This window comes from Anabas testudineus, chromosome 6, assembly GCF_900324465.2.
Source record: "Anabas testudineus chromosome 6, fAnaTes1.2, whole genome shotgun sequence".
NCBI lineage: Eukaryota > Metazoa > Chordata > Actinopteri > Anabantiformes > Anabantidae > Anabas > Anabas testudineus.
The window spans coordinates 12,006,879-12,029,143 of record NC_046615.1 but is presented as its reverse complement, the minus strand read 5'-3'; the positions used below and the strand labels follow the sequence as shown (position 1 = coordinate 12,029,143).

General features: G+C 40.0%; 1 protein-coding gene across 2 annotated transcripts in view; it reads right to left on the bottom strand.

Moving 5' to 3' along the window:
• grm3 (glutamate receptor, metabotropic 3) overlaps nt 1-12,436 on the bottom strand; it is a 37,737-nt gene extending 25,301 nt beyond the window's left edge. For both annotated transcript variants that reach the window (XM_026365548.1, XM_026365546.1), the window contains exons 1-3: nt 12,298-12,436; nt 9,128-9,195; nt 3,022-3,081 (exon numbers count right to left, since the gene is read on the bottom strand). The gene's annotated coding sequence lies outside the window, so the exon portion shown is untranslated. The remainder of the gene's footprint in view (nt 1-3,021; nt 3,082-9,127; nt 9,196-12,297) is intronic.
• Nucleotides 12,437-22,265: the final 9,829 nt, after the last annotated feature.

The window sequence follows — 22,265 nt, the reverse complement described above, 5'->3', positions numbered from 1 at the left end:
AGGGTAATTGGTGGGTTTCTGCTGGGATAACTGGAAGAGTTATGTGACCTTTCAGCAAGCATTTTGATCTGCTAGCATTCTACATTATATTCACTGGATTAACATGCATTTTCCTTTATTACTCAGATAATATATCACATATATCAAATATATCATATCACACTGTTAATACCAGATAGAAATAGAGTATTAACGTGAACACATCACTTCCTCTGCTGCAATGATTTCAAAATATTTTATTCCTGCAAGTTGCACTACATTTTGCAAATTCAAGTGAAATACTAATACTACCACTAATAATTGTAATAATCGTTGTCTATAAACCCCAGTTACTGGTTCCTCCTGGCTATATGTCGAGGTGTCCTTGGACAAGACACCGACTCCCCACAGTAGCGCCGTCATCTACTCCAGCTGTCCAAACAACAATTTCCCCAGGGTGTTCAATAAAGTCATTATTATAATTATTATTATAATAAAATGACCAAAAATTATTAGAACCATTTATAAGCTCTTGCCTAGTACCACTTGAACACTTGATTGAGAGGGACTGCTCTTAAATTCTTGGTAGAGCTGGGCGATAAACCTTTTTGACACACTACACAAAGACAATGATAATGACAATAGCACTGTGTGAACCCATTATGTGGCTGGACTAGAGTTACAGCCGTATCAGGTTAGGTTGACGTGGGGCACAGAGCGCAGGAGGGAGTACAAGTCCGCAACACAAGTGTTTGCGCTACTGCAGCCTTGCACGCCAGCACACACACACACACCAGTCAGGAGTGGAAGCGAGATAAGAGAGAAAATAACAACAGAAAATGTTAAGAAAAACTAGTGTGACGGTGTTGCCGAAGAAGACATCCCATGGACACAGCCCCAGGCTCAAAAGATGAGGAGATTGCAGAAATTAAGATTCAGAGGAATTTGGTAGAGCTGAGATATTTTGGCTATTTGAAGTCCGATGGAAAGCAGAGTGGCCTGCTGGTGGTGGGAGCATAATGCTGTGGGGCTATGTGTGTGTGTGTTTGTATGGCTATCATTGTGAGGACAAGCATGATTTTTTAACCACTGGACTGAGGACAATTTTACAAGGTGAGGACATTTTAGCCCGTCCTAACAATGAGAGGGATGTTTAAAAATTAGGTTTTAGGGTTAAGGTTAGAATTGGGTATTGGTTAGGGTTGGGGTAGGGCAGTACACGTGATAAATTCAAAATTTAAACAAAACAGATTAACATGGCCTACATGACAGCAGGGGGCTAGGGAATGCATTATGTCAATGAGTGTTCTCACAGTGAAGCAAAAATGTGTGTGTGCGTGCGAGAAAGAAAACAAGAGTGTGTATTCCTTCCCTCCTTGGTGGGCAGGTAGGAGGATGAAAGCTTCCCTTCAATGCAGGCAGCTAAGATTTTTCTGCACTGCCATAACGTTACCACTCTTCTCTGTAATATGACACACACACCCAGACAAACACCCACCCACACGTGCACACACACATGCACAAATGCACACCTCTACTTCTCTGAGGGGTTGACCTCAAAGCAGACTATTTCTATGTCTTAGCGCCCTTCCATCTCTCAACCAATAGAGACCTGAATGAGTGTGTTCAGGATACATGTGGGCGGAAAAACAAATCAGCACTGTATGATACAGTCAATGTATGTAGATGGATATACGAATGAAGTAGAAGTAAAATACGTTAATATGATATAACTTACCCTGATGTGGTCTATGACAATGTGGGTTAAGAAGTCATTTCCTGTCTTAAATGCCTATGTAATCTAATCTAACAGTTTTTGGTCAAATGCATTGAAGGTGTCTGAAAAATCTGTCTTTCAAGTATGTACTGATTTCCAGTATTCCACTAAAAAGCCAGAGCTCCTGAAAGTAAACTCTTTAAACAAACTTACACCATTATTAGAGACCACTTTGAAACTAACACAGAGGGGGAACTCTGTAATGAGCTCAGTTTTGAGGACAACGATGCAACAAGGCTGGAGCTGTGGATGTGTTTGTGTGTGAATTTGTGTTGCGAACACATGCGTTTCCCGTGGAACACAAAACTGTATATTTATGGAGATGAGGCTCTAACAATTTCAACACCTTATATTGACAGGACACTGTAATGTAATTGGCAACAACTTCCCAGAAATGTGCTAAATCATATATCCCAGCAATTTTATGCTGCTCTCATGGTGTCCACTGAAATTGAATGTTTGGTTCGTTATAACCTCTTGGAAAGTGCCCAGAACGAGCTTCCTGTCCCAAGAGCAACTGTGCAAGCAAAGCACAAACTGTGAAACAGAAAATATTGTACTTTTAGTCATTTCTTTATCACAGACAATATTGCCTATAAGGCTAAAGTGCAAACTAGTGCACTTGGATAGTATTTTGCATGTTATCCATTGTGCACAACACACAACCACTTGATCAGGTTGATGAATGGATTTGTCCTTTTTCTAGGCAGCCCCTGACTAGAGATGTTGTAAGTTCATGGTATAGGCTATGTAAATCAACTTACTTATTTAAGATGCCTATACACCAAGGTGAAAAAAATAACATTATCACTGTGTGGACATTTAGTTTGAAAAAATGCAACAGGTGATACTATCAGACAGATACAGAAACTGTAAAATGATCATTTTCTTAAGTAGATTAGCTATTTTCATAAGACGTTTGCTGGTCATCTCATAAACCTCGTAAAAATGTCACAGTCGTCCACCATGCAGTGTTGCAACACAGGTTTTTGTCTATAACACACGGGGCGTTTGCTTCCACCTTTTAGCATTCTTGATCATGTACAATACTTCCAGATTTTGACTGTATCAAAACTAAACAAACCCAGAGAATGTTTTGTGTTTTTTTTAACTCTAACTTAAAAAAAGCAAGCATTTTGTCAACATGTCAACATGAGTAAAGATCTCATTAAAAAATAATTAATGAAGAACACTGCATAACATTTAAATACATATAATATATATGTATTAATTATCAAGGCACATCATAAATATAAATGTCTTACCTGAATGAAGAAGTATAAGAGTAAATGGCAGCTGGCACATGGCAACATCAGGACAGACACCTATTAAAAAGAGATGTGAGACATACAGTACATGAGGTGAGTAAACATCAGCCCAAAAACAACCTGACTGACATTAGTAGAAAAGGGAGGGGATCAGTTAAAGGAGGAGGCTGACTACTGACCCTTCTCCATGGGCGCCATCATGCAGAGTAACATCTGACCGACAACCCCATTTCACCTCTGACCCTGCTCAAATCTGAAGTCAGTGAGTAGGCTGCTTTCACACCACCACTCTTCTGTTTTCCTTCTCATGTTGCATGCTCTGTTTCACCTCTGCATCCCTTCCTCGTCCTCTTCTACCCCTCGCCCGCCCTCTCCTTTCTCCACTCTCCCCATTTATTGCCACCTTGCTTACATCCTCCACAGCCCTCGCTCTCTTCTAACAGGCAGGGCTGCTGTGGATGACACGCATCCAGCTGAGAGCAGCGATGCAGGGTCGATGGACCACAGTACACTGAAAGGAGAGATAGTCCCATAACTCAGCCCTGTGTGTGTGTGTGTTTTCAGTTTTCTTTTCATTGTGTGGATATATGTTTGTGTGTGTGTGCTTATTTATCTGTCTATTGTGCACCTCACAGAACCACAGCTGCATCAATGACATGAAGCTCACAGTATGGGGATGAGTTCTTTTTTTTTTTATTTTGGAGAGAAGCAGACATGGGAGGAGGGGTATCAGAAGCTTTGTTATTACAGAACAACAGGGCCCTTATTAGACCTGCACACTGGCAGAGGTTTATCAGTAAATCCATCCAATTGCTTTGTGTGCATTTCTTTTCTTTCCTACTGTCACTTACTTTCTATTTTGGCAATCAACGCCAGATATGTACATCGCCACTTATTACTACAGAGGGAATGTGATTTGAAAGCAGATGAACTGTGTGTAGTCCAGTTCAAATGTTTCAAGTGTATTAATGTTATCATGACCCTGTTGTGTAGATTTGGATACGTGTATTTAGACATGGTGTCCCAGACTTCTGACAGTCTAACGGGTGCAATGGGCTGTGACCATTAATTATTTACAAAGTGCGTTATAGGCAAAAAAAGACTGATGATCCATAAGTAGGACAGAAAGCTATCACAAAATGCAACACCAAAACGCGATGCACATTTCTCTGTCCCTTTTCAGCAATCACACAGATTAACACGGCATAAACAATGGAAACGTGTGTAGGTTCTGTCTATTTAAAAATAGAAATTCTCACAATAAATGACTAGGATTAAAATTGGATTGATGGTTGGTCACAGCCAAATAAATAGAAACCCGTCACAAGCTCACTGCTGCTTATTGTCCAGTGAATTTAAAGGTTTTCTGCTCTGAAGAAGTAGGTGTATGGTGTTGATGGCTAACTTTGGTTAAGCTCCAGTTTGTCACCATTTACTGATCAAAATCAATAATCAGATGCTCTTATGTCAGATGACTATTGATGTTCCGTTCATACAGTTAGATTTAAACCATCATGTTCCTGTATTGACTAACCAGCCCATTTTGTGACCCCAAAGGTTAAGGATATATTAGAAGCATAGAAATGGATTTGCAGATCCTAAAAAGTTGAAATTGGAAAGAATTTAATAGCACAATCATTGATCTTTGCTTAGCAACAGAATGATAGGCTCAGCAGGCAGTTCACATGCTTGAAGATGAGGATGTACACTCACTGGTCACTTTATCAGGTACACCTGTACAATCTGATGTAATCCAATACAGCGGCTCTGCCATTAATTCTACTGTTACGAGACTATAATTTCTCAGTTTTTGTTGCAACTGTCAGAAAGGTGATATTTCTACTACAGTCTATGTTTATTGTTGAGGTCATAGTGGGTGATGAAGTTGTACTGGAGTGCATTGTATTGGGAGGTGTTTCTAATGTTTTGGCTCCCTCGTTTATGTAAATAGGGTGGAGAGTAAGTGTAAATTTGCATTGAAAATTGGATTAACCCACAGAAGAAGTAGTGTGCTTCAGTGATACACAGGCTAAACTGTGCTTTCATGAGCAGTGGGTACTCCAAAGGGATTCTCTAGTGAAAGAGCTTTTAACCTCTGAGCACCACACAAAGTCTGTGGTGGGAATCAGAGTGGACTACACATTGTGAACCTTCACACACTACATTTGATAAATTATGAGACCTGCAAAATGGAACACTGGAACTATCAATTAACTTATATTATTAACAGGAAATCAATCAGTAAAAACAATGTCAATAACAGATTAAACTTGAATTTTATCATTCATTTCATCAGTTGCATATTAAGCGAAAAGAACAAAGAAGTCTGGTTCCAGCAGATATTAAAAAAGTCATTTTCTTCATGGACTTTGACTTCATTGTTTTAACAGTGTTTTGGTGGTCCACAACTCATCTGACACAGTTTGATTAAAAATGGCTGTTCAGCCTAAAAACAGACCCAGATTGGGAAATGTGTGAAAGCATTCATCAGATCTGCATTTCATCATTGTAGAGGGCGGTGGGCCTGTCAGAAGGAGAATTACCCCTCTGTGGATGGCATCTATCAACTTAACTGTCATGTAATGACCCTGTGAGTCATCATGGGGCATTAGTCAACCTTGCAATGGTACGAGTGCTGCTACATCCTGCTTAATTCATGTTCACACCCCACCAGTCTGTCATCACTGCAGTCAATACATGAGGTGTACAGAGAGTTACTATGACCAGGCAGAAATGGAAAGTATTGAACACAGCGTACTGAAGAATAAATATAATTGGTATGGACAGTCACAAGTCTTGAAAGACTATGAATCCTTTTGATTTGTTCTGGTTGTGTCAGGTCAGGGGTCATACATGGAAATTCTCTGCCATCATCGCTCACAGATTTTCAGAATTTCAGTGCTGGATTTACTTTTTCATTTGCTCCCCGACGTAAGCCCTGGATCTTTCATATTCAATTAGGAGACTGATTCCTACTGCAACCCAACAGCTTTCTGTAGTGGACCTTAGCATAAGGCACGTTATTTTATCTTTCACAGTTTGGCTTGTGGCAGCATGGTGTGTAAAGCAACACTGTCGAAACTCAAGTCACTGTCTTGGGATAAGTTTGTGTATTTTGAGAACAAAACTAATCATAATATTTCTCCATATTTATTATAAAAACAATTAAACAAAATATAAATGATCAATGAAACCATAGTAAGAAGTGCACTGCCTCTGTTCTTTGCAGAAATGTGTGACGCCATCTTTAAGTTACATATATGAAGCTGCAACCCACTAAGCAAAGTCAAATCAGTGTGTTACTACTACTGCTATAGTTCAGTAGCTCTTCTATATATAGGTCTGTTGTTGTTAACCGTCCCTTACAACCCTCTAACCAGATTAACTGGTTAACTTTGAAGCAAATTTGTAGTTTGAAGATGGCAGATAGTTGCTGACATTTGTGGTTCTGCTGATAATTTGTTAAAACTTCCACTCTCCCACTCTGTGTTTGGATTCTGCATTTGTGCCACCTCAGTGTTGTCGTAGCTTTTTCTCCTGCTGTCCTCCAGACCACCTTGATTTGTCCCTGACTCATCTGTACCTTCATAAAACATAGACCATGGTTTATGTCTGCGTTTATCTAGGGTGTTTTGAAAGAAACAAGCAATAGGAAAAAGCATTACACATGGTTCCCCAGAGATACCCCGACACGACCAAGTTTCAGCTAATAGCAGCCAGAGTGGACACAAAGCATGGAGAGTTATGTGAAGGTTTCTCGGAGGACAATCACAACAGTAGAAGTGCTGTGAGAAAAAGCATGTGTGTACTGTAACATCACCAGATGATCTAACAACTGCTGTTAAAGGGAGATACATGCAAACATATTTTGTGTTATTTAGCAACCAAACAAACTATACTGCTGTATAATTGATTGATTATTTCATTGTGACATTCACAGCTCACATATTCTCAGTTGTGTGGCAGATGCCCACACAGCAGTGATCAAGGAAAAGCTGTGCAGTTAGGTTGAGAGGTTTCGACCTGTGCACTGGGGTGAAAATCCAGTATAGTTACAACCTGATGCAACAGGGTAGAAAGACTGACTACAGTAGGTTAATATGCCTGTAATGTAATCATAGCTCTAGAACGATTTGAATGAGTCGCAAAGCACTGTGTATTCTCAAATTGGTTTAACATTTCATGGGAACTATGTGATTTTGTGTTGCAAATATCTTTTCTCTTCATGTGTAAAACCTGTTTTATTTTTTGATTAATCACATATGTGGTATGCAGCATGATCTGTTTTTGTTTTGAACATGAATGTGAACTGCCGGAAGGATTTATTTGTGTTGGATATTATTGTTTGTCATGTAATCCCTTGTGTAACAGGGCATTTCAGCGGTTATGACACTAAAAATAAACAAATTCGCTCATTAATTTGTGCAACATTAAGCATTTCAATTGAAATAGGGAAAGCGTGACACTGTTGAACTTTGACAATGCTGGGATGTACCCTAGTCTAGGTTATGTGTCTTTGGCTTGGAGCAAAAAATGAATAAATAAGTAAATAAATATTAATAAAAATAATAATTTAGGATAAAAAGAACACCCCAAATTCTTCATTTGTTTGTCAACCTTTTGCATCAAGTCATCAAAAACATAATTTGAAAGATTCTGGGAGTGTTTAAAAATGGCACTTTGTATTGATAGCAGCAACTGCATGACCAGCAAGCCACCTTTCACTCTCTCTCTCTCTCTCATTCTCGCTCACACACACACACACACACACACACACACACACACACACACACACACACACACACACACACACACTGTTTCCCTCCTCAACACTCATAATTTATTAAGGAGTCTGATCTCTCTCTGAGACACACCATCACAGCTGTACATCCCACTGCCCTTTCACTGCCTCATCCTCAGTGTATGTATGTGCATGTAGGGAAGTGGGGATGTCAGCAGAGAGAAAACACTGTGTGTGTATGTGTGTGCTGGTAAATTTATGCTTGTGTGTGTGTGTGTGTGTGTGTGTGTGTATGAGTGTATGTTGTGACTGTTATTGCTGATGAGAGGTGAGCTGTGGGAAGTAGCAGCGATTTCCAGGCACTTCCCTGTTTCTTCACTAGAGCATAAAAGTGTAAGAAACATGGAGTGAAGCAACAGTAGTTTTACATAAACTTCATGAGCCAAAAACAGGAGTTTATCACATTTTGAATCCTTGCATGAATCAAAATCTAAAGCATTAGTTATATTTCAGAATCAGGATTTGCTTTAGGAGAACTAAAACACCATCAATACCTGATGCTATGACTGCAAACATGGATATCATAATGACAGCTGTGCATTACAGTATCAACATTTGTTCATGCCTTATTAAAAGTACTGTACAGGTAACGGTCTTAGTTCAGTCCTCCTCTGTTTGTGCGGAACACTCGTGGAGTCAAAGCTGAATCAAATGTTGAATTTATTCATTCATCAAACAGACAAAAACGTTTACAAAACATTTGCATCTACTAAAACATGCAAGCTTAATATCACCTACAAAAAAAAATCATGCAACCTGATCTACTAGGGTACACGCTGACCTCTGCATCTTTGCGTGCTGTGGATTTTGCACTTTTGCCCACAATTTAGTGCGTGCTACAAATTACCTAAAATTACCATAAAGCTATTTTCCAAGGTAAAAAAATTTCAGGCTATACCTATGTCTAAACTTTTCTTCTATGCTACTTCCTCCTCTTCAACTTTGTATACTGTCACAAAGCATTTATCCTACTCTGTTGTTTCTCCGTTACTGACTTACCACCAGTGCAGTATGCCTGAGAACGATTTGAATATTCAATAAAGGCAGTTTATGGCCTAAAATGTCAAAGTGAACCTCTTGTACATCAAATAATAACATTGCAGGGCTGATTGAAAGCATGAAATAAATGGAACAAAGGCTAAAATGTCCTAAATGTTAGTTGGTACTATGGATGCACAGTGTATCAGGTTTTTCTTGTGGTGAGTTTAACTTTTCTGTTTGACAGCATTTTTTACATTATTACATTTTGTTTATTATACTCGGGCCACTTGTTAGCATGAAACCAGAGTCTGAGTTACCCACCTGTTTAATTAGTATGTTGGACTCCTTTTGACTCTGGTGAAATTAGATGCCATGTTTCCACTTTCTTGCTTTAGTCGACACATGAAACCAGAAAAAGAAACAAGAAATTCATCCTTTAGTTTTATGTCATCCTTATTTTATGCATTCAGCGTGATCCTGCCAAACACAATAATTAGTACATAGTGCTCGTTTCATTTAGGTTTTGTATGTATTGTAAAAGACAATTACAGGCAATTAAATTTGTTGTGTTGTTACTTAAAAATGAATTCAGCACCATAGGCGACAACATTAAGAAGTTCTTACACAGTATGCTGCTCTCAGTGCCTGTAGCACTTCAAAAACAGTATTAGTCACTCGCTTAGAATTTATTCTTAAGCTTTAATGTTGATTATTGATTATTACTGTATAACACGGCACAGACGAACCACTGGTGATTCAAGTAATAGCTCAAGTAGTCGTTAAAATATTTACAAAATGTCACTCAAGTCAGGTGCAGTACAGTATATGTAATGTGTAACTAACTTTAGAAACAAACGCAGTAGAATAGAATACAGTACTTTTCAGAATATCCTTGAATGACTGTCACTATCATCTAGGAAGTACATAATGCCCTCTGTATACCATCACCAAAGCCATAAGAAATATTTGCTCTACTTGTAATATACCCCAGAACAAACTCCTTTCAGATCAAGAAACCACGAATCTTATGAAATATCTAAAAGTCTTGCCCTGTGTACATTAAAGGATTTTATTTAATGTTTGTAGTTTTCTCCTTCACGGAGCTTGATGCCTGTGGTCAGCTGGAATTTGTGTCGGGCCAAATCTTTTCCAAAAGTGTCAGAACTTCAGAAAGCACTCTTGCAGCACAATCTACTTTCCCGTGTCCATTCACACGTTCAGTGCATTTCAGACACTCATGTTTTCACCGATAAGTGGTCAAACAGACCTCCATCCCAGTCCTCGCACATAAGCCTGTCAAGCTTGTGAGCAGGTGTATTTGCACACGTTAGCGAGCCGTACATGACGCATGGATGGAGAGCAGAGGACTGGATTAGGCTGCTGTTGTGGTTTCAGGAATTTGTATGGATGGTTTGATACTTACTACAGCTACTTTGTGCTGTACTGTACTTTCCCAATGTTTATAGGGACTGAAAAGATTTAGGACACATTACCACTTTAATGGACTTTGTCCAAAGAGCTGCCTTGCAAAGGAACATTTGGCCTTAATATAGATATTTATTTTTTATTATCCTTTAAGGCGTTAGCTCAGGCTGCGTCTCTATCTCTGTGTCCATGATTTAAATTCAGGGTTATGTGCAGTCAATAAGACATCACTGAACTTAACTTTAGATTGAAGTCAGGTTCAGATTGAATATTGCCTTTCACATAGCACAAACTGTACATCTATGTAATAACACCCAGACATTACTATATAACCATTCTTCCCATTTTCATATCTAGTTAAACTACAGAACATTACCTTTACAGGGTCTCTCTCTTTGTATGCAGTGCAAGTACACTGTTAACGAAGAGGTACTGTACTGCATGCAGTCCAAGTGGTGCTATGTGGAAGTTACAAGGCTATTTGTACACACAAAAATGCACAAAGACAAGCTCATGTAAGCACATTTACAAGGCACAAAAATTCCGAAACCCAAGGCCAAATCCATTCAATGACACATAATTGTCTCCTGATTCCCCTAACACAAGAGCACACACACGAGCATTGGTAGAAAAACATGCCTTTAAGGTTTAACAAGATCACCAAATGCCCACGCAACTAATGCACACAAATACAAATTAAATGTAAATTAACACATGGTAAAGAATGTATTAAATGACACTTAATAATGCAACAACTTACAGACATGCTTGGACACAAATGCATGCAATCTACACACACACACACACTCAAATTTGTATTTCTCATCTTTGGCAGGGATAATATGTCATTCAGTACCCCCTAACACAAACACCACCCATCATAACTGACTGCTCCAACCTTAACCCTAATACCCCTTATATTTTTGTACTAAAATCATATTAAAGTCACATTATTCTTATTAGTTATAGTCATAGTAAGTACTTATCATAGAGGGAAACCATGAAATGTATAGCTTGTGTGTACTATATACTGTATATATACATATATGTATATTAATGTGTGTGTGTGTGCGTGTGTGTACTACTGCTACTGGAAAAACAATTAAAGTCTAGAACTTTTCAGTACTAATATGTGACTGCTTGTCATTTTAACCTTTTCATTTAAACAAAGTTATACATTGGCTTGGAAACGATAAGGTCGAGCTATGCTCTCTGCTGAGGGTTATAAAGAAACACCTGCTCTACAGGAATACAGCCCATGGGCCCTGATTTTTCCGAATTCAAATGGTTTTACTCTGCGAATTGGAAAACATGGAGTCATACGTTTTTCTTTAAAACTCAGTTCAACTTCTATCACAGCTTAAAGCTGACCTGTCAGTGAAAAACGTGAAGCTGAAGCCGCATCAATCAGACTCTGTATGTCTGAAGTGTAACAGCTGATGTGGATGGAGACATGTTGGTTCCGCTGTATCCATATACACATCCACGTTCCCCTGGTGTGTGTGTGTGGGGGGGGGGGGGGGGGGGGGGGGGGAGGAGGACCGAAAGTCCTTTCCTCTTAACGGTGGTCTGTTCATTATAACATCCACCTGTATGCCTGTTTCCAGAGACGCACTACTCACCCATCCTTTTCCCAGGAAGCTTAAAGCCGCGGGGCATTGCCTTAGTGCGGTCTGTCTGAACCCAAATAACTTCTCCATGCAGCGTAAAATACGCAACTGCAGATAGCCCACTCTTTGTTTCACCTTCTGTATCTTTATCATTGCATCTGCTGCAGAGATTAGCTACCAGGGCTTTTTTTTTTTTTTAAATCTTTATCACAACCTGCGATCAACCGGAGCATCTGATTAAATGTATGTACACAGGAGCCAAGCTTATGCAGAACAACTGGGTGTTTAAATCCTGCGCAAAGTTCAAAGCAAATTGCTCCCCACCGTAGGATTGGCTGATGCGCGCTTGAACGGTCCTGGACTGACAATTTTTCCACTGCACTCTGTCGCCTAACCAGTAATCTAACACTGCAACACATTTGCCTACAAATAAGGAATATGTTATATTTGACCTACCTTAGATTCTTCAAAGGTTGCGCTCAAATCTTAAGCTGCTGGAAGTTTGACTTAGTCTACTCCTGATCCCTCGGAGGAGTCGCACTGAGAGAGAGGATGGGCGCCACTGCTCTGCGCGCCAGCTCCGTGCATGTGTGTGTGTGTGTGTGTGTGTGCGCGCATACACGGTGTGCGGGAGAGAGGGAGAGAGAGAGAGAGAGAGAGAGAGCGAGAGAGAGAGAGGGAAACAACAGACGCGGAGAGCTGTAGCCCATTGCCAAAGGATGCTTCAGTCTCCTAGCAACAACAATCGATCTGGCAAGGAGACGTTTTTATTGGATAAAAAGAAAACTTAGCCATTCACCCCCCCTTAGCACATGTTTACCACTCAGAACAACAACTCCAGCTTTACTTAGTGAAGAGAGAGGAAGAGAGAGAGAGAGGCTGGAAGCTGATCCCAGATGAATGTTTTACATGTGTTTGAGGTGCAGAGTGACGTGCGGGAAAACAGAATTCATCCACACTCATCTCATCCTCATAACCTGACTCAATTCGTTCTACGGAGAAACAAGAGATATCCACATCCACGCAAGCTCCATCAATATTTTAGCAAATGATTACACTGTGTGATGTCAGCAGCAAAGAAAAGCTGGGAAAAGAGCAACACTATACATGCTGTTCATGTTCCTGTATATGTGCAAAATCTGAGATTGGCTGCAGTTCATTGGCAGAGATGCAGCCCATCTAGCCCTAAAGACCTTCAGAGATGTCTGCATCTGACGCCTTCAACATATATCATGCTAATACGATGCATGATGTATGGTAACCACACACACACACACACACACACACACACACACACACACATAGATTGTGTTTTCTACAAGTGTCTGCCTCGCTCTCTCTGTGTTTCCCTCTATTGTTCCATCATAAGAACAGAAACAGTGGCACTCAGTGGTGCATGAGCATGTGTCTGTGTGTGTGTGTTGTGTGTGTGCGAGTCTGGGTTTGTGTAACACACACACACACACACGCACACATGCACACACACATCTGAGCAACTTGTTTGTATGATTATTCACATGGAGTCATTAGAATGCAAGTATGCAAGTGTGCAGCTCCTATTGAACAGAAAATCCTCTTCACGCATGATTGATTCACAGAGCGTCCTCTCTCTCTCTCTCTCTCTCTCTCTCTCTACTCAACAGAAATTCACACACAACTTGCGCACACTGTAGCAAACACACACACACAACACACACACACAGAGTCTAGAGTCCTGATTTCAGTATTGTAAAGTTAGTCGAGTGCATAGAGATACACAGTCTGAGAGCTTGCTTCAAGCAGTTTTTTGATTGCAGCTACAGGACACAGCATGTTGTTTTACCTGTTTTATATGCAGACGTGTGACGGCAGGAAGCTGATGTTTCTGCGTGCTTCGTATGTTTGCCATGTACGGACTGTGTGGCACCATATGGCATAAGAAATCTGTCTCTGAGGAGAAGCTTCGGATGGGTAGAGATTGATTACTGGACTGAAGAAGTAAGGGTAAGAGCATCCGTTTTACACCTCTATGACACACAAGAATGCATAGAGTGTGAGTATGAAGTGGGAAGTGAACACACACACACACACACACACACACACACACACACACACACACACACACACACAAGCACCCAGTGTCAGTCACAGCTTTCCCGGACTTCATCCCTCATCCCTGCCGTTCCAGCTCGGAGATGCTGGCTGCCCTAATAAAGGCCTCATTGTCTGCATGGCATGCATATATACAGAAAGCCCAGAAAACCAGCTTTGTCCAATAAGGGTCCCTCAGTGCGAGAGCTTTGTGACTGGCCTTTCCCCCTCCACTGAGGACCAGCACGGCCGAAAAGCTGAAATAAATAAATAAGCAGAAGAAAAAGAAGAAAAAAGGACTGAGGGTGAGAAATAGGTACCCATGTGATAGATAAACATGTGCTAGTGGATCCACTCTTGATGAAATGTTACAGGCCCTGAGGATGTGTGTGTGTGTGTGTGTGTGTGTGTGTGTGTGTGTGCGTGTGTTCAGAGCATAGGAATGTAACGTTTTGTCTTATCATAGTAAAGTGCAGCTCATGCAGCAGGAAGTGGGCCCACTGGGATTATGTTTCCTTCTTCTTTGATTCTCCACAGATTGTTTGTGTCCCCGTGCTAATAGAATTAGCCATGCTTCATTTCCCATGGTCTTCTGTCCTGTCTTGGCCTTGTGATGGATGGAGCTTCACACAGAGGAGTGAGTGTGCTCAGAAGTGTGCCGAGTGTTGGTCGGACAACGGGGCTGGTTACGACCACAAGCTGCCTTTGGCTTTGGCCACTGTGGTCGCTTACACTATGAACAAGTGGACACAATTATTTCTGATGATGTGGAACTTTAAACGTATAGCAAAACAAATAACATAGAGCATGTTCCTATTACAGTAGCAATACAGTTTTAGGCAATTTCTATTTAACATCCAATGAGTAAACTGGTTCTATTTTTTCTTCATCTGTCTTGTGTGAAAGAAATATCAGTGTGTATTTTGATCAGTGACCAAGATTGTCAATTTGTAATAGTACTAAGCACAAGCTAAAGTTGTTACCCTTAAGTGAGGTTAGTTTTTAAGGTTGAAGAGTTCTTCAGTTACATTTCCCTGGGCACACTTCAGATGGGAGAGTTGAAATCTCAGGGGATGAACTAACTGCACTATAGATTTTGTTAATACAATAGATATAAATGTACTTAATACATTTTTGTAAAACAAAATGTGACACCTTGATCAAGTCTAAGCTGGATCATGCTGCGCAAAGTGTGTTGACTAACCCCTAAAACATGCTACTACACAAATACTTCTAAGTAGTTAAAAGTACTTTTCTGAATGTTTCATTTAAAACAGAGGAGACAACACCATGGCTTGATGCTCTATGAAGGTCTGTCTGTCACAGTCCAAGACACCGGCTAAATTTGGACTTTAAGCATGATGCATACCAAATTTGACTTAAATGTGTTTTAGATAGGGTACGCACAAAAACATGTGTGTGTGTGTGTGTGTGTGTGAATATCATATGGTCAGTAATGTTGTTTTGGGCTGTTTATGGCTCTTAACAGGGGGTTGGTCTCTAATTATCATGGTTACAGAGGCATGGCCAACAGACTGCAGGTCACACACTTCACGGGACGTGCATTGACCTGTTTGATGTTCGTCTGCTTGCCAGTCAAACATACATACACACACATGCACGCTCGCACATGCACACACACACACACACACACACACACACACACACACATAGATATACACACTACTTTGTTATTGAGCAGTGACTCAGCTCACGTACCTGCTGTCCAGGGTGCTCTGTACCCAAACTTTATTTGCTGCTATGTAAGATGAGATGGATAAACCGTTTCTCCTACAACTAGAATTTACTTTTTGTAATATAGTTTAAGGCTCATTAGTTTTGTTTATTTCTGTAAAATAATAACAGTAATAAAACAGGTGGACCTTGTATTTAAAACAATATAATGAACCAGCAGTTCAGTTGAAAAGTTCAGTTCTTGTGCTACAAAGCTTCAGAAAAAACATCCTGCATTTCAAGCATTTCAGAAAGGTCTGCTAAATCAGAAACTAAATTGTATTTCCCCAATTTTATTTTCCCACACAGAAAAAGGTACTGTACACATCAATGAACATCGTTATTCAACAACATTTACGCTTTTGATGAATGGGTTGAAAAAGTGTGTCTGCAGATTATTGTTAACCAATGTGCTTTTTAAAACCTAAAAATGATTAAGATCTGTTATTTTGTGAAAACCAGTAGAAAACAGATACTATGAATCTTAAATGAAGGTTTTATTTGCAATGTAATTATACTTAACACATGCAAATGCAGAACCACTCCAGGTGGGCTCGCATGTTGTACATATACACATGTGCACACACACACAAACAGAGCCTGTACAGTATCTGATTTGGCCTCTACTCTGTGCTTTCTCACCACGACCACAATTCATTAGTAATTGACCACAGCAGCCTCACTCATTAAACATTAACAGACTACTGGTGAATAATTGATTAATGATATGAGGCGATCTGCAGCAGCATTCTGACAATAAGAGTGCATGGATGGGAGGAAGGAAAGAGAGAGAGAGCGGCCAAATCAATGCCATGCGAAGCGAAGGCCTCACTCACTCACTCACTCACTCACTCACTTACTCACTTACAATTTAATTAACTCACTGGTCAAGTAGTACAATTTCTAAGCAAGTGTAAACATACAGTGAATACAAATTTTTATGAAACACTCTCTGAAGCCAGAGTGGTTTCGACTTATTACCTCATTTTGAACTAGATATCTAAGAGTAATGTTACCACCTTCGTGTCCCTGAAGATATCTATCAATCTTTGTTTTGGAGCTGGTGTCATTTTTTCAGTTTGTTGATGCTGTATGTTGTTTTAGACAGAACCCTAACCTCATTTCTTGGAGCACAACACATTTGTTCTCTTGGAGTGTTTTTTGATTAATGGAACATTTTTGTTTGAGAGAAAATGCATATTAAGGTTTTAACCTTACCATGTGAATTGAGATATTTTTTTGGGGGAATTAATTAAAATTAAAATAAATTAAATTAAAAATTCTGTTGAAAATTGCAAGGTTCCAACAAATAGATGACCACTGGGGGCTGATGCACATTCTGTCTCTTTCAAATATAGCAACAAAATTAATCTTTATTACAATTTCAATATTATTTTACCAGTGCAAATCACAGCTACGTTTGGCTAGGTTCAAACATACTGTAGGTAAACTGTATATGTTAGGGGTGGACTTTTTCATGTCCGATACTGATCCTGGTACCACAACCATGAGTATATGTCGATACCAAAACATCTTTTTCCATCTCATGAACAATTAAAGTGCTAAAAACACATTTGTCAGAAGGATGCAGTGTGCTTACGTAGCCGTTTAAAAAGCATAAAGACTATATCTCAGCCCGGGAGCCTGACATCCTTCTTACTCACCACGAGTAACGTGCAGACACTTAAATCCACCAAGAGCAAAAGCTCATTATCACACTGGTCTACCACTGTGGCAAAACTAACATCAACAGAAATGGAACCAAAGTCATTTGCATAGTGGAAGCAAAACAGCCACAGCTCCCCTAAACACTGCCCTCGCCTACAGGTGTTATCCAGTCACTTAAACCATGTCCAAGAGCATTTTTTCAAAGCCTACTACATCATGAACAAGATGAGTTCACTTTTACCAGAGAAAGAAGCTAATCTTCTTCACACACAACAGGAAGGGTGTCGAGGTCGAGGGTAAGCTTAAGGCTTAGTCAGCAATCTGATGCTGCTGCAGATATTACTGCGCCCGTCGACCCCCTCACCCACAGGTATATGATTAAAAGAAATCGGCCATGATATATCGGGTTGGGTTATACTTTCCTTCCCCTTAGAATATCCGATCCATAGATTTGGTATCCAACTAATATCGATACTGAACATCAGATCGGCCTACCTCTAGTGTATACACTTTTTCCTCCAATATAACTGGAACAATGAGGCCAGTTCCTTTATTTTTGCTGTAGACTGAAAACATTTGGGATTTTCTTCAAAAGATGAATTTGAGATAAAAGATCAACTTTTCAGCTTTAACTTCCAGGTGTTTACGTCTTGATCCGATAAACAACTTAGAAAATAGGTGTAACCAACATTAAAAGGATTGTTGAATTCTCTTTGTGAAACTATAAGGTTCTGACCTTATTTTGTAAAGTGCCTTGAGATAACTCAGTTATGATTTGACTCTGTATAAATAAAGTGGAATTCAGCTGAATTCAATTGAAAACCAGAGAACTGTCTGTGGAGTGAGACACAAGCAATTGAAAAAAGATGAAAAATCTATCAAAGCCATTGGACAAACGACTAAGGAAAAGAACAAAAACATTGTGAGAGCAGTAAAGAAAGACCCTAAATCAACTGTTAGTGACATCAGCAACAACTTCCAGAGGGCAGGAGTGAAGGTATCACAATCTACTGTCCACAGAAGACTTTATGTCCAAAAGTACGAGGTTACGCCAGAAAATGCAAACCACTCATTAGCAAGAAGAACAGAAAGGTCAGGCTGCAATTTGCCAAAACGTTCAGAAATGAGCGTTTATGGACTGATAAGACAAAGATGAACCTTTACCAAAGTGAAAGAAGAGCTAAAGTTTGAAGAAAGAAAGTTTCTGTTTATTACCCCAAACATGCAAGGTCATCTGTGAAACACAGTGGAGGTAATGTCATGACTTGGGCTGCATGGCTTCTTCTGGGACAGGCTCAAGTGGAAGTGGAAGAATTTAGACTGGACAAGTCAGTGTCCAAAGTTAAACCCTATAGAACATTGTACCTGCTTGCACCCCACAGACATCTGATTTGAGAGTTTTTGTGTTACCTCACAGCCAATGAAACTGATGGTGTCTTCATAAATTAAAGTTGGCTTTTGTTTGACTGCATTATTTTATTTTAGCAATATCATGTGTGTTTATTTTGCGTGGTGTAATGTCTCCGGTATCATGGAAGAATGTCCTGCAATAATTTAAGTATAACATTAAGTATAATAAGTATTGGCAGCACCCACTTACTACTGAGGCACAGACACAAGACAAATGGCATGCAAATGTCTCATAGGAGCTTAACTAATGTTTTATAATATGACCACTGAGCAGTGATTGGTGCAAATCGGCCAATTCAAATGAGATTAGATAGTTTGTTCAATTAGATCCAATCTGATCGATTGTTTTGGTCGACTGTTATAGCCCTAGAAGCCTTGAAGCATCCCTAGTGAAACTAAGAGAGTTTCATTAAGGGTATGTGTCATTAAACTGGTTGAACATTAAAAAAAGAGACAAGGCTTGTGTGTGAGAATAATACTAATTAAGTTTTCATTCAATATACGTAAGGATAAACAGTCACGGTAGTTCAATTTGCAAATACAGTGTTATTTTGTGTAATTTGTTGACACTGCAACTTTCCTGTTATCTGGTGAAAAGTAATCCAGGCACAATGTTACTATAAATTCTTATTGGTTTGTGAGTTAAAATTGGCTTTGAAGCACACAGCACTTATGACACACGCTGAGTGAAAATTAGGATAATGACAGTCATCTAGCAGCGAAAATAAGAGCTGTATGTGTCTCCTTACTGGAGTCAGACTGAGAGAGTGCGAGCTCATCAGAGAGAGAGAGAGAGAGAGAGAGAGAGAGATGTGTCCACTGTCAGTGAAGATGAAACTCACCAGGACATGACAGGGGCCAGTCACAGAGGTGCTCGTTGATGAATAGGGGGCAGGCTCCCCCTTATAAATCAACTAATGGGGTGTGTGCTTGTGCATGTTTGTGCGCCTGTGCTCACGGTACAGTACAAGCGTGTCTTGTCTGTCTTTTCGCTTTGACACTGGGAGCAGTTAAGCCGGCAGAACACTTCATTATCACACGGTTTTAATATTTAATTTTGCGATTTGATAAAAAATGATGTTTCATTAATGAGGTGATCCATCCCTGGATATCAAGAGTCATCCACGCCAGGGTAGCGCTGCAATATTCAAAGTTCCGCGTGTTTCATTTTTCCTATGATTCGTTTTACTCTGGGATGTGTTGTTTTCTACTCTTCCAAATGTATTTTTAGCTTATCTCTTAATCAGCCTTATCTGGTGTGAGATTTTCTTATTTGCTTGTGCATGTATGCTTTCAATAGCACGGGAATCATTTCATCCCTGTCCATTAATCTCCCATTTGGTTAATTATCACAGTTGCTAATTACAAACCTCTCAGTTGAAGTTGATCTCCTCTTCCTTCTCCTGCTCGGCTTCTCCCTCTCTTGTCTCCCGTCCCTTCTTTTTTATATCGCCATTCACGACGTGGCATTGTAAACAAAAAGGCACAGACATTTTTAACTAAAGAGGAGGTTTAACTAAATTGAATCGATTAAGTCTGTCTGAGAACATGCCCACAACTCAAGAGATTTTCAAGTCTAAGCAGCCAGTGACATTGGATGAAGCTCCAGCTCTGCCATCAGATTAACTCTCTCTCTCTCTCTCTCTCTCTCTCTCTCCCTTTTCCAGTACATGCCTTGGTTGGTGCTGGCAATGCATCCCCGGCCGTCAATGCAGCTATTTCTGCCCATGCCAGTCGCTCGAGGATGGCTGCTCGGAGAGGGGTGCTTTGAAGAGCTTGGTAGTGCAGGAGCTCTTTCTACTCTTTCGCAACATAGAGTGCCCTTGAGGGACTCAAATTGCCCTGCAGTGTTGTGGATAATACTCAAATCCACACTAAAATCACACCTAGTCACATACACAAAATGTCATACTGCATACTCACAGGTACAGCATACACAAAGCATATGTTTCCTCTTTTTCTGGTACACACACACACAGACACATGTACACACACACTCGCTCCCTTCACATATTAAAATAGCAAGTTGGACTAAACAAAAACGCAAAAGACAATTGCTCTGGCATCAAACTTTCCCTTGGCGCCATTTCAAACTATGAAAAAACCAAAACAAACTTAAGTGCTTTTACAGTTTATTTTTCTCTCTGGACTTATTTTTCTCCCCCCCCCCCACCACCACCCCCACCCCTTAATTTCACCTTCCCTATTCTAATCAGTAAAAAAAAATAGCCAGACTACAGATGAGACCATATGCGCCTGTGTGTGTGTGTGTGTGTGCGTGTAACTATGTGTGTCTAATTATGAGTGCTGTTCTATTTGAAGACAATGTGGAGAGGCACCGGCGGTGTAGTGAATAGTGAACTCATCACATCGTGCTCCCAAGATGCATGTCGATTCCAAAACCTGCTGCTCTCTTCTGTCTTTGTGGGAAACCTCAAAGGACAGATCCTGTGCGGACTGATGTTACCTCACAGGGAAACGATGTGTTTTTCGTTGCACCCTTTGTGTCTCTGCCTGTCTGTGAGAGGAGGGGAGCTCAGTCACTTTGTAGTATCTAATGCTACACTGCCTTCTTCTGTTTGGCTTTTTCAAAAGCGGTGCAGTCATACTAAAGTCATGGGAAGTGTTGTGTCCCGACAACACATCCAGGACTGTTTTCAGACTGAATGCAATAAAAATAATGCCCCAATGTGCGATAAAATCCTTTATGGTTTGTGTTACACAGAACATTTAATCCTACCAAGTGTGGCCATTTATCTGAGCGATCATGGGTTTCACATTGTTCCCATCCCATCATATAGGGAAAAAAAATTGGTGGTGATGTTAGTTTTCATTTGCAATAGCAACTTATATATATCACAGTAATGGTGATATGCAATAATGGCCCTGCAGCCTCTTTAAATCTATTTAATGCAACAATACTGTTTTCAACTATCTAGTGAATAGTAGATCGATTTTAATGCTAAGCCATGTGTGTCCTGAAAGACAGCCCCATGATTTCATTTACACGATACAATAACACACATACAGATATTCTGTATACAAACAACACATTAATATACTAATAGAAATAAAAACCTACTACACAAACTGGTATTAGCATATAAACATACACATGCAGGCACACACACACACACAAATACAAAAGATTGCCTCTGATGTGGACCAAAATTAGGTGGGTAATAAATCATTTCCTCTTCAAATAATCTCACAGATGACAAACTACATACAGCTCAGACTGTATCTGCTCGTAAAAACTGCACGTGGGTTTGAGTGTGTATATGTGATTGGGTTCGCACTCGTGACTGTCAGATTTTTTTTCATTTCCGGTGTGTGTATATATCAGGGGTGAAAGGATATGTGTGAACAGTGGCATAGAGCCTTGGGGGTACAATTTCAAATGGCAGCATTATCATAGCCTCCTTACTGATCAAGTTAAACGAGCCAAAGGCCGCGGTGCACCAGGTGAACCAATGTGAATAGATGGTAACATGATTTATTGGCTGTCAGGCATTGATATTGGGCCTAAATGTTGAGTAGAT